Source organism: Mirounga leonina, unplaced genomic scaffold, assembly GCF_011800145.1.
Source record: "Mirounga leonina isolate KUSES-001 unplaced genomic scaffold, KU_Mleo_1.0 Mir_151, whole genome shotgun sequence".
Lineage (NCBI taxonomy): Eukaryota > Metazoa > Chordata > Mammalia > Carnivora > Phocidae > Mirounga > Mirounga leonina.
Window position 1 is genome coordinate 29,770,318 of NW_023270377.1, and position 12,855 is coordinate 29,783,172.

Sequence of the window (12,855 nt, forward strand, 5' to 3'; positions counted from 1 at the left end):
CCATTAAAAAAACCCAAACATTCATTTATTCTTTCTTTCAGCAAACAATTAGACTCTAGACTTCTGCTTCCAGTAATGTATCAATTCCCCAAATCCTGATGATAAAAATACAAATAGATCTTAGATAAATTAAAACAAATATACATCTAAATGCCTCACAGGAAATTAAGGGAAATTCTTAAGCAAAGCCTTTCAACAAACAAAAAATAACAAATAAAAAACCAAGAGTGAATGATGCTATGTAACCAAATTTGCAAGTTGAAACCTCCCTTCAAGTAAATGCTGATACTAGGAATCTGAAGCATGGGGAGGTAGTATGATGGTGATACCTTAGAGGATATGGGAGAAAGAGTCAAATGTAGGAGAGTTAAACAGTGATCCCCCAAAGGACCTACAACCTTGATAGAAGAGTGAGCTGAATAAGCTCATACCCTCAATACACTTCCCTCAGCAAAGGGAGTCCAAGAAAATCTGCCTTTACTCTGACTTAAATAAGAAAAACAGCAGCTTAAAAAGTCACCATTCTCTTTAAGAATTTACAACCACAGGGCTGTCCCCTTATAGGTATGAAATGAAATTTATTTTCTCCCAATTAATTAAGCTGTCAGCCAAGAAATTATATGACAGTGGTCCTAGGTTAGTAGTACTCTAGTGCCCCAAAAGAAGCAAATCTAAATCTTCTCTAGAGAAAAGCACATGCAAATCAGACTCCTTAAGACCCTCACACATTCAATCCAACCAAATATGACATCCCAAACAGAAATGACCAAATTCATAAAAAAGAAAGTCACCATGAATGAGAGTCAGCAGAAACATGAAAGAAATTTAGATACCAAGTTGGAATTAGAAGATAGGTCTGTAAAAAGCACTTACAATCAAGTGCAGAATCAGGGAGATAAAAAAATATGAAGTTGTGTGTAAGAAACATGGCTGAAGAGTAAAGTCTAAGATACATCTTGTTAGAGTTCCACAAGGAGAAAACAGAATAGAGAAGAGGCATATTAACAGACACAATTTCCCAGAAGTGATGGAAAACATTAATATGCAGCCATAGGAGACACACCATCTACCAAGAAGGATAATACAAAGAAATGGATAGCAAGACCTAGACAGTAGAGAACATCAGAGACAAAGAGAATTTAAAAGTATGCAGAGAGAAAAGACTGATCACGGGTAAAGAGATGTCAATTAGACCCATGGCTGACTTTTCACAGGAGAAGCCAAACGACAGTCGAACAACATCGTCAGTGTGACGCCAGCCTAATATTGTATACCTAACGTGAACAGTTGTCGAGAACAAGACATCCTCTTTGACAAACAACAGAGTGTAATCAGGAGACCATCATTAAAGGAATATCTTAAAGGCATACTTCAGAAAGAAGACAAAAGACCCTAGAAGGAAGGTCTGAGATACAAGGAAGAACAGTAAGAAAAGAAACTGGTAAATGTATGGGTCAGTTTGAACAAGTATTAAATACGTAGAACATTTAAATTAATAGGTAACCTGTGGGATCAATAACTAAGAAATAAAATGGAAAATATATAGAAATTGGGAGAAAGTGAGGAGTGCTAAAGTGTTCTAAGTTCCTTGTATTGTTTAGGAAAAGAATTTAGTGTGGATTAATTTTATATTTTGTTAAGTATGCATGATAAGAAGGTTTGCCTTTTTGCCTTATGATTGCCAATTCAATATAAGAAAAAAGTGGGATGATAAGAACAAAAAAAAACAGGAATTCATCCTCAGAGGATAAGAAAGAAGAAAAAGAGACATTAAGAAGTGGCTTAAATATAAAAATAAGATGATAAACATAATCTAAATACACCAGTAATCTTAATAAATGTAAATGTGCTAAACTCCCATCACAATTCAGACAGCCAGAACATTAAGAACAAAATCCAGCTATTTGTTAGGACAATACATGTGCATAAAGAACATGGGAATTTAACAGTAAAAATAGGCAAAAGACATATCAAAAGAAAGACTAAGCAAACACTAAGTAAAGGACACCTGCTCCATACCAGACAGCTCTTGGACCCAGGTTCAGGGTCTCTGTCCTCGTAAAGCTTACATTCTAGGGGGAAGGGAGATAGGAGATTACACACACACACACACACGTACACTCTTACTACAGACTGTAATAAGTGTTATTAGGAAATAAACAGAGTAAGCAATAGAAACTGACTTATTTTCTACTTTAGATGGGGTGGTCAGGGAAGGTATGTTTGAGGAAACAACATTTGACCTGAGAACTGAATAAGAAAAAACCAACCACATGAAGTGGAGGGAGATCATTCTGAGCAGAGGAAATACATGTGCAAAGGGCCTGGAGAGAGAGCAGTTTGGCCTGCTCCGGAGATAGAATGCAGGCAACACAAGCCAAGTGTCCAGAAGGAGGAGGAAGCATGGGTATGAGGTCAGGCCAGGCAGAGGAAGATAGGCTTTGGGAATCATGGTAAGAAATCTGGATTATTTTCTATGAATGATGAGAAGCCACTGAGGATTTTAAGCATTTGAGGGACATGATTCGATTCATGTTTTCCAAAGACCCCTTTGGCTCCTGTGGGGAGAGCAGAACTGTAGAGAGGGCAGAAGAGCGTGGGTCAGTGAGGAGGCTCCTGAAGGTATGAGGTAATGGTGGCTTGGGTGAGGGCGGGAAGTAAAGCTTTGGGATATATTCCTATGGGTCTAACTTGATTTTCTGCTGTATTAAAGAAAAGCATAAAGGCAAGGCTAACTCTGCATTTGGTAAGACTTTTCCAGACTCACAAGGAAGGGCACTACTGTATCTCTTACATTCTTGGTTTCTTTCTTTGATAAGATGGCTTGCTGGAGGAATATTTGAAAATATAATTCAAGTTTAACTTGGTTAAGAGTTACCACGGTAAGAAATAGTGGAAGCTTTGGGCATTTATTTTGCTGAAAAAGCCAGTGTTCAACTGGAATTGGAGGTGTTTGCATACGGACAGGAAATGGGGCCCAGACTGTGTGTATCACATAGCCTAAGGACATCAGAGTGGAGATACTTTTCTTAAACTAAGGTTTTTTGAGCTTTGCAAACAAGCATGCTGATGGAAACTGCAGAATGCTGATGGAAACATAGCATCGATCAGTGTTTCCCAAACTTTAGCAATTGGTGTCACTGCTCCATAATATTTTGCCATGTTCACCTATCATTTTACATTGCCTTACCAAGAGTTTTCAAAATCTCATAGTTTTTATGTAAAAATTTTATTTAAAAAACATGCAGCACTACCATAAATGGAAAAACTGTTTTACTAGTACATTCTCATATAGATACATACTTTTAAAAAAAATAAGAAGTACCTGCCCATATAAATCATTACCAGAGTTCAGGGACGAGTGCGTCATTACACTAGCCAAAAGGAGAATTTTCTCTGAGGTCTGTCAGTATAGCACATAAGAAGCCTCCATCACCAGTTTGACACCAATATTTCTAAATGCCTCCAACAACCCCCTGATGGCATATCATGATATTTTACAAAACTACCTGCTTTTTCTTCCCCTCTTTTTTTGCAGTTGTGCTTTGCCTGCTTTAAAAAGGCATACACCCTTTTTTGGTTGTTTTGTTTTTTAACTGACCGGTTAATAAAAGGGTTTTTGTTCAAAAGGCAACTTTGAACAGCTTTGTTGTATTTGATGGGGTGGAATTGGTAAGCTGTTTTGTGTGGGTGTGTGGTTTCTAATTATCAATAGAGTGGGAATGAATTTGCATTTGCTTATTTTAGCAACGAGAAGTAATCTAGGTTGCTTAAAGTTTTCTCTTTAATTTTTATGTATTCATCATTAGTCCTTTTATTATAATTCTGCTTTTATTGGACAGAGTTGGGGCATCGTGAACTTTTAAAAAAGACCCTTTTCTGTATATGGCATTGTGTGGGTGCCTTACTGAATGAATTACAAGGACTAAGTTTCTACCATCTAGGATACCAAAACTTGAAGGGGGGTTAAAACTCCCTAAGTACGTTTTTCACTGGCACTTTCTCTAGCAACCAAAAATGAGGTGTCTCATGGATAAGCCCCTCTCCATTCCTGTCACCCTGAAATATTTCTGGGCCTCAAGCAGGTTCCCAGCATGACTCAGGGATTCAGCCTCATCTCTCCTTCCCAGAAAGCATCCCTTGTCCTGTACTTCTTCTGTACACACTCGGTGACAGTCCCCATGCTCAATCCTCCCATTTGTACAACATTGCCATTAGTAGACTCAGCATGTGAAGGTTTACAATGTTTAAAAATGTTTTTATTTTTTAAATCCATAAGTTATTCACTACCCAATTTGTACATAAACTTAGTCTCAATGTAAAAATTCAGATACTGTAGCTAAAGCAGAAGTCTCCCTTGTCCCTCAATCTCTATCTTCTTCCTCTCAGTAAAGGCAAGTTCTGTTACCCTTTCTATGTATTTGCATTCATATGTGAGAACCTGGAATTTTTGCTGTTCACATTCCTATCACTGCTACCTAGCTGTAAGCACCTTAGTGGCAGAATCTGTGTTCGATACAACTTTGTATCTGCAGTACCTGGCGTGGTGTCTGGCACATGGCAGGTGTTCATTAAATACTGGTTTGGTAAATGACTTATCCTTGCTTACTCCCCCTTATGTGCTAGATAATCAAGTTCTGCTTATATATGAAAAGGTGGGCCGTGGGATTCTCAATACTGTAAGGGAGACACACAACTGCTGATTAAAGGAGATTGATAACAACCTGCGGGAGACCGTGGGGGCTGACCAGCTAGCTATAGGACAGAAGTGTGAGTTAAGCCAAGAAAGGCTGAGGGAAGTTAAATAGTATAAAAGCAGAGCCTAGAAGACACTGAAGTTACCCAAGGTTAGCTCACAGAAGGGACCCTTGCCTGAGGGTGGTGGGGAAGGCTCCTCAGGACAGAGTTCAGATGGGGCTCTGAGGTGTGAAAGAGCGAGACATAGTCTGATGAAAAAAGTGAGTAGATCTTGGGGCACCTGGGTGGCTCAGTCGGTTCAGTATCTGACACTTGATTTTGCCTCAGGTCATTATCTCAAGGTTGTGAGATTGAGCCCCAGCATGGAGACTGCTGAAGATTCTCCCTCGCCCTCTGCCTCTCCCCCACCCTCCAAAAAATAATAATAGTAAGAAAGAGTGAGTAGCTCTGTGAGTGGGGAACATGTGTGGTGAGGCGAGTGGGGTGGGGTGGCGGGTGATGGTGGCAAGAGCCAAGCCTGGAAGGGAAGGCCATGAGAAGGTGATGGAGGGAATAGTATGACCTGTTAAAGAGGTTGAAATTTATTCCTGGCCATGGAGCCTAAATACAGGAACAAATGAGTGTTTCCTAGGTAGGCAATACCCTGCTTGAAATACATGTCTTTTAATGCTTCCCTTCCTCACCTGCATAAGACAGTATTCATTTGTGAAACTCAAATGTGTATACACATAAACATATACACATAAGTCACCTAATTTAAAGTAGTAGCGACATTATCAAGCCAATATATCCTAAATGTTTCTCACCATTAGTTGACAATTTATCAGATATTAAAGATAAAATTTAGGCTTTGGTATACATTACTCAACATAGATTAGGTAGTGTATCATGTAGGAGCTCGTCTTTAAATTCCCCAGGTTGGGTTTTAAACTTGTCCTTCCAATATCCTCACTGGCTGATTTTTAGCAAGAAAACTGAAGAATTAAAATCACTGCTGGAATGAGTAGCCATTCAGTTAACACTGGCAGGAAGATTTTGCACAAAAGTTGAAAACCCCTCTGGGTCACTGGAGTCAGAGAGTCTCAGTCTTTTCCTCCACAATAAATTTACACATAAAATCCCTTCCTTAGAAGAGTGATCTTAAATTCTAGGTCTCAATGTAGACTTTTCTAAAATAATTATGCAGGACTGAACCTTCTAGCTCTTTCCAACTGTCCTCTTCATGAGGGGCTGCTATTAGTTAAAGCTAGTAAGCACAGAGTCCAGTGTTTTGATTGCCATGGTTTCCTTGCAAAAAGTTAACTGAAGACATCCTAAAGCTGAATATAAAGAGGACAGAACTCATGCTCATATTGTAGGTTAAAATGTATAGTTGCTATGTTTCCAAGAATGTGGTTTGTTTTTGCCCATGGTACATCAAATTCATACAGTAATATTCTGATCCTGGTGGCATTTTACTGTACTTTTCATGTGACTTGCTGTGTTTTGTGGCTCCTGCTCTCACTGTTCCTCTCTGGTTGCACAGCTAATCCAAAGCTGGGCACAGACAGCTCGGTCCATAGTGCAGTGCTGATGTCAAACATTCACTTTGTGTTTCTCAACCATCATGTAATCAGCTAATAACGTTTTTCAGTGCAGATGTTCATTCTAGCATTCAGAAACACTATTAGAACTGTCAGTTCCAAACCACTGTTTCTAAATGTACAAGACACATATTCCCCACGGATGGGGAAGTTTGAGAGTTCAGCCACATTTGAAGGATTTGACATATTTAGAAATATGCTCTTCTCTTTATAAAATTACTTTTCACTTGTTCAAACAATTCAAAACATTTTAGAAACTATAAATTGTCTAAATCAACACATACTTAAGCATACTAAGTTTTATCTCCAAAGACAGGCTGTCATATTCTGGATAATGAGAGAAACAGGGTAACAAAGAATTTTGTTACTGCGAAGTTTGTAATGCAAATATGGATATATAAGGGCAAAGGGAAAAATACATACCGAAATATACCACATCAACAAATACCCGCTGGAGCTCAGAATAATTTGTCCTGTACATTTATATTTATAGGAAAAAGAACTAGAACACCATAATAAAAGTAAGAGTATAATAAATAGCAACTATATATAAACACAGATTTTGTGACAGTCTGTATAAACTTGGGATGCAATATGAAATTTTGTATATAGAAGCTTATTCAATCCTGGTGGGTTTCAGTGTCAGAAGCTTAAAGGACAAATGACTAGTCTTGTGCCAAATTACTCTATCTTTCTGTTATCCAAGCTGAATTTGGGGAAATTCTGAGGATTTTAATGATACTTTAGGTTATGAAATCAGGCAAAACTGGTAGCAATGATGTTGGAATTCACAAAGCAAGAGACTGCTGAAATAAGTTAGCAGATCTGAGCCTCGGTTCTGTCATTGACTAGCTGGGCCTTTGGTGGGGGTGACTTTCCCTCTCTGGGCCTCAGTCTACTCTTTAAAAAAAGAATATATATCCTAGAGATATATACTGCTCCACTTAGTCCTAACATTCTCTAATCCCACCACAAATAGAGAATTGAAAATATAACTGCAAGAGAGAAACAGCATTTTAGCTCAGAGAAAAGCTGCAGGTCCTCTGCAACCCAACTCTTGACTGTAGTGTGTGTGTGCATGTGTAAGTGTAAATACCTTTCTTCATAGTTTTCCATTCAATTTTGCCTCAATGACTTCAACAGATTTTAACATAGGTTACCTACTATCTATAGTGTTTCTTATAGTTCTTGGCCAGCTATGACCAATCCTGTAATGCCACCAAGTAGACTTGGACACCATCAAGATGAGACCATTAACATCCTTAATTTCTCACCCCTATTACCTACAAATTTATCTACGCCACATGCATAACTGCCACTTTCCCTACAACCTTGGCTCATCCTCTTCAAGGCCAACTGCTATAACGCTACAGTCTTAATCCTATGCCTTTAACAACTCCCTTTCCCCTTTCTTCATTCTCTCACAAACATCTCTTTCCTCTCAGTTTATAAACATGGTTCAGTGTTTCTCACTGATAACATAAAGTAGAGCAATAAAAACAACTTCACTTCTCTAGATATATCTCTTTTCTTTCTCTTAATATTAAACTTCTAGATAGATCACCTTTCCACCCCCATTCCTCCTCAGGCCACATCATTTTTTTCTGCTCTCCTGTCTGCCAATACTCGCGCTGCTGAAGTGATAACTAATGGCCATCTCTCAATTTCCAAACCTAGTGAAACTTGGGCATCTTCTCAAAACTTCTGTAACCTTGGGACCATTTCCTCCTGGAAATTTTCATCTTCTCAGTCTTCAGAGATATGATCTCTTACAGGAAATAATTCATCCAGGTCACCATTGAGTCTAAACTGGCCCAAGCCTTTTTCTCTAGTCACTGAAGAGTGAAGAATAATCTAGACAACCACAGAGCTATGGAAATAAACCAGACCCATCACCCCTGCCATCCTCAGTCATTTCCCAAGAGGTAGAACCCCTGGTCATCTATTGCCCTCTGGGCTGCCACTCTACACCACTCTGGCCATATTCCCATGTGACCACTCTCCTGCTTTCCCCTATATCCCAGACTCCTCCACTTGTCTTCTTTGAGTCCCCACTATCCTTCCACGGTTGACAAGATGCTGTTCATTTTTGACCTCTTCTCTAAAAATTTCCCTGCCTTTTAGCCTTAATTGAAGTCTACCTCTCCACTAAGAAATCTGCTTCCCCTGCCCTCTCATTCTTATCCATATCACACAGGTCAGGGTTGGGAGGGGGTTCAGTGACCTCTTTACTTCTCACTTCGGCTTTCAAGCACAATGCTCATCTAGTCACATATAAAATCCCTACTCCTTCTCAGCTCATGCCATCCGGCCACACTTCCCTCTACTCCTGCCTCTCATTCCCCTCTGCTACCCTCACTGTCATGTGACTTAATACTCCATGGCTCTGACACACAGCTTATGGGTCCTTCCTATCTACCCTGTTTCCATCTTATCACTCTTGTTATCAAAAATACTTTCCTAAGGAAATCACTGTTCCAAGGAGAATTAGAGACATGTATAAAACCTGGACCTAAACTGTATATTGGAGCTAAGCCCAGCCAAACACTTCTGAGATCAGCAAATCCCTGCCTATGTGAAGATATGTGATCAAGAAATAAATGTTTGCTGTTGATTTTGTTATGCATCATAGGTGTAGCAATAGCTGACTGATACGCTGAGAATCAAATTGGATCTTCTTCCTCACTCACCCACTAAGTTTAATTAAAAAAAAAAACAACAACCTCCAAGCTTTATTTCCTAAGTATGTTTTACTTTTTTTTCCATTTCCATTGTGATTCACTTGAATTTATGCCCACATCATCTCTTATCTGGACTACTGCAACGGTCTTTTAACTGTTCTCCTTGATTTTTTGTTTTTATCCTTCAAGTCAGCACAGCCAACAGAGTAATGGTACTACCTGGCTAATCCGCTCCTTTAATCCTCATGATTTAATCTCCTGTCTCCTGGCTCAACCTGGTATCTGTTACTGTCCACTTTCATTTGTGCCACACTGAATTGCTTATAGTTTCAGGAACATACCATGATGTTTCAAGTTGTCATAACTTTCCATATGCCTGAAATGTGTTAGCTCGTTGACCTTTTTTATTTCTTAAACTTCTATTTATCTTTCAGATCCTGCTCTGGAAACATTTCCTTTCTGAAATATGACAGCCATCCCCCAATTCCAAGCAGAATTAAGCAATATTTCCTCTGTGAGATTTCTGCACTGTACTCTTTAGCATAAAGGTACCAAACCAATATTTAATTAGGCATTTATATGACTTTCTCCCCTACCATTTCAAAAAATGTTTTCTAAGACAGAGACCATGTCTTATGTCACTTTGTACCTTCAGACCTTGATATAACACCTGTCACAGAGTGGGCATTTAATAAACATGAGTGGAACTAAAATAATTAATTTTGAAATTTGATTTGTAAGAACATGTAGACTCTATTGACTCATGAAATTCAGAGATGCACACACCTGCACCATATCTGAGTAGCAAAGAATTGAATCACATTTCTAAAAAGACTGCTGTATTTGTTTCTAATTCAATTTGATTCATTGAATTTTAGAGACCAGAGTGTTCAGTAACCTTTTACAACATAGGAAATACTATGTTTTATAATCTGCTTTATAATCAAGTTTGTATAGGAAGAAGCCTATACATATTGCTATTTTTTTAAATAACATCCTGAATCCTATGGAAATGTAAATCAAGCTGGAGGACGTGAGAATGTATATATTTCTTGTGTCTAAAGCTGTATTTTATCCAACATAACAAGTGACAAAAGCTTAGAAAGTACCTAATAAGGATTTTTGTCCAAACATATAACCATATAGTGTTACCTTAACCAACTGATGAGAAAAGAAACAGCGTTTAAGTCCACTACCCACTAACTCCAAGATTTAGTTCCTCATCCACAGTAACAATAAAAAGCCAGGAAAAATCCAATTCAGACTCATAAAAAATGACTATAGTTGGTGCTCCCAATTTTAAATGCATACTCAACAAAATTTGTGAAATGTCATTTAATAGCACATTGCTCTTGTATTAAAGTAATTATCTGATCACCTTATGCTTTTAAGAGATCTATTTCTTTGGAAAGATCTAGAGATTTCTTTGGCCACACTCAAACATTCTAAATATAAAGTTTACACACAATGCATTTAGAACAGAATGTAAGATCTGCCAAGTTAGCAACTTACATATTAAACTTTCAGCCTTTGCCATAAGGATACACATCACATGCACATTTGCTGTAATTTATACATAATACATGCACATCACATACATATTTTCTCTCTTATACATCTCTTAACTTGGCTCACATTTTCATATAAATATATACACACATGCGTACATACATGCAGGGAAACAAAGTCAAGAATGATCGGATTAGATGTCCCTCTCATGCTCATTGAGTTGCAATCGTTTGCTAGAGAAATTGTACTTATGGTGTTCCTTGTTCAGTCAGAGGTTGCAAAAGGTAAGAATTTATGGGATATTTTGATATCTGTATCATGTCTTCCAACTAGAATTGTATTCTTTTTTTTTTTAATTTTTTTTAAAGATTTTATTTATTTATTTGAGAGAGAGAATGAGAGAGAGAGAGAGCACATGAGAGGGGGGAGAGTCAGAGGGAGAAGCAGACTCCCCGCCGAGCAGGGAGCCCGATGTGGGACTCGATCCCGGGACTCCAGGATCATGACCTGAGCCGAAGGCAGTCGCTTAACCAACTGAGCCACCCAGGCCCCCCTAGAATTGTATTCTTCTCAGTCCCTGGGACTGAAGTGTTAGGCACATGCTGGTGGAAAACGAATTGGCCAAAGCACAGGCTTTACCATACAGTATCTGGGTTCATAATCTCACCCACACTAGGTACCAGCTAAGAGAACATGTATTTAAATGCCCTGAGCTTCAGCCTCCTTACCAGTAAAATGTGTTAAGAGATCCACACACTTAGTGGCTGCAAGGCACCTATACAGAGCTATCTCCCTAGACTGTTAATGAATATGTGCTCATTAATTGATAAACTTATCTCAGAAAAGGGTCCGGACTTACTGCCAACCATTACTTTTACAGACTCGCCTGTTTTACAGCTATATAGACAGGTGTTTGAGAATGTAAGAAATTAAAAGAGAAATAGGAAAGCTTTTTAGTCCATTTTGCTAATTAATATGTCAGAGCTCATAAAGAAGAACTCATCGGCTTTCTTCAGTACTGCATCATCTTAAAGAGCTGGGTCAGCAAAGATCTCCGCAGACAGTCAATACATATTAAAACAGTCCCAAGCAGTAAATCAAAACAAAAAATTTAAGATATAGTAAAAAAGTAAAATTTATAAGTCCTTTCTGACTAAAATGTGGAGCATTAAACTATTAGTTTAGGTGTCAGCTCAGTATGTAGGGGGGGAAAAAAAGAAATGATTTCTTCTCAGATATAATTTATGAGTCTGTATAATCAAAATTAAAGCATAATTAAAAAAAAAAGCTATGCCAAATTTGATGTCATTTTCTTTGGATTCTAATGTCCCCTCAGGATACTGAAATCATTAAAAATTGGTTTCGTTGCTTAAAATATATATTTTGCTGGAGTTTTTTCAACCCCCTGCATTTACTAAGATTTGGATTTTGTCAGGATTTTGTCAATTAACAAGATAAGGAAAGGCATATTTTTGATTTTTAAGGCTCTCTGAAACTTTTTAAGGCTTAAGAAACTTCCTTTCTTAAAGGAACCAATTAAAAGGTATTTTTGTTCTTAACCTCTCTGGGTAGGTCTCAACCATTCCAGAGACATTGATACCTCTCAAACAGGGAGGAGGACACTGCAAGATTGACAAGAGAACATCCTGCCTGCTTCCCAGCTAAGGTATGAGATGCTATGCACTCAGGGGAACCCCTGAGGTAGGTTGTTAGAAAAATCTCAAGAATACTGAACTGATTCCAGAAGGGGTAAGGGGACACTACAATTTATGCCAACAATATTAGAAAGATTTATCTTACCTGAGCCTTTGATTTGATCTAGGCTTTGAAGAATCAACCATTTAAAGATCAAGCCAAGGAAAGGGTGCCAAAAATATTGTCACAAATTTGGGAGGTACCCAAGCCAGACCAACAGATGGAACTTGGCATGAAATGGCTCTCTACACACTAAGCTGACTCGGAAGAAACTTTAACTCAGATGAATTTATTAAAATGTTGAATATCATCCTAAATAAGATGGATGATAGATTCAGGTCAGCACATACAATTTAATTTAACTTCCTGATGGTCTTGGATGGTATGAAAGCTGCCCATATTTCTATAATTAAAAAGAGACAGAGGGAGATACTCTTCCTTTTTAGCAAAAGATTTATCACCTTTTTACCTAAATATTCTGAAGGAAAGATTTGGGGAAGGGAAAGGTAAAACGAAAAGACAATGAATGATTTCTTTTAACATTGGTGAGACAAGCATGATGATGGACCATTAGACATTATAGTCCAGCTAGTAACTTGCTTAGTGGTCACAGATGTAGCAGATTGAGACTACGGTTATATAGATTAGGTGAATTTTCAAGCTGATTTGTGTAACTGAAAGACGTTACC

General features: G+C 38.1%; 1 protein-coding gene across 2 annotated transcripts in view; it reads right to left on the minus strand.

Annotated features, from left to right (window-relative positions):
- PARD3B (par-3 family cell polarity regulator beta) overlaps positions 1 to 12,855 on the minus strand; it is a 995,632-nt gene that overhangs the window by 322,552 nt on the left and 660,225 nt on the right. The window lies entirely within an intron of this gene.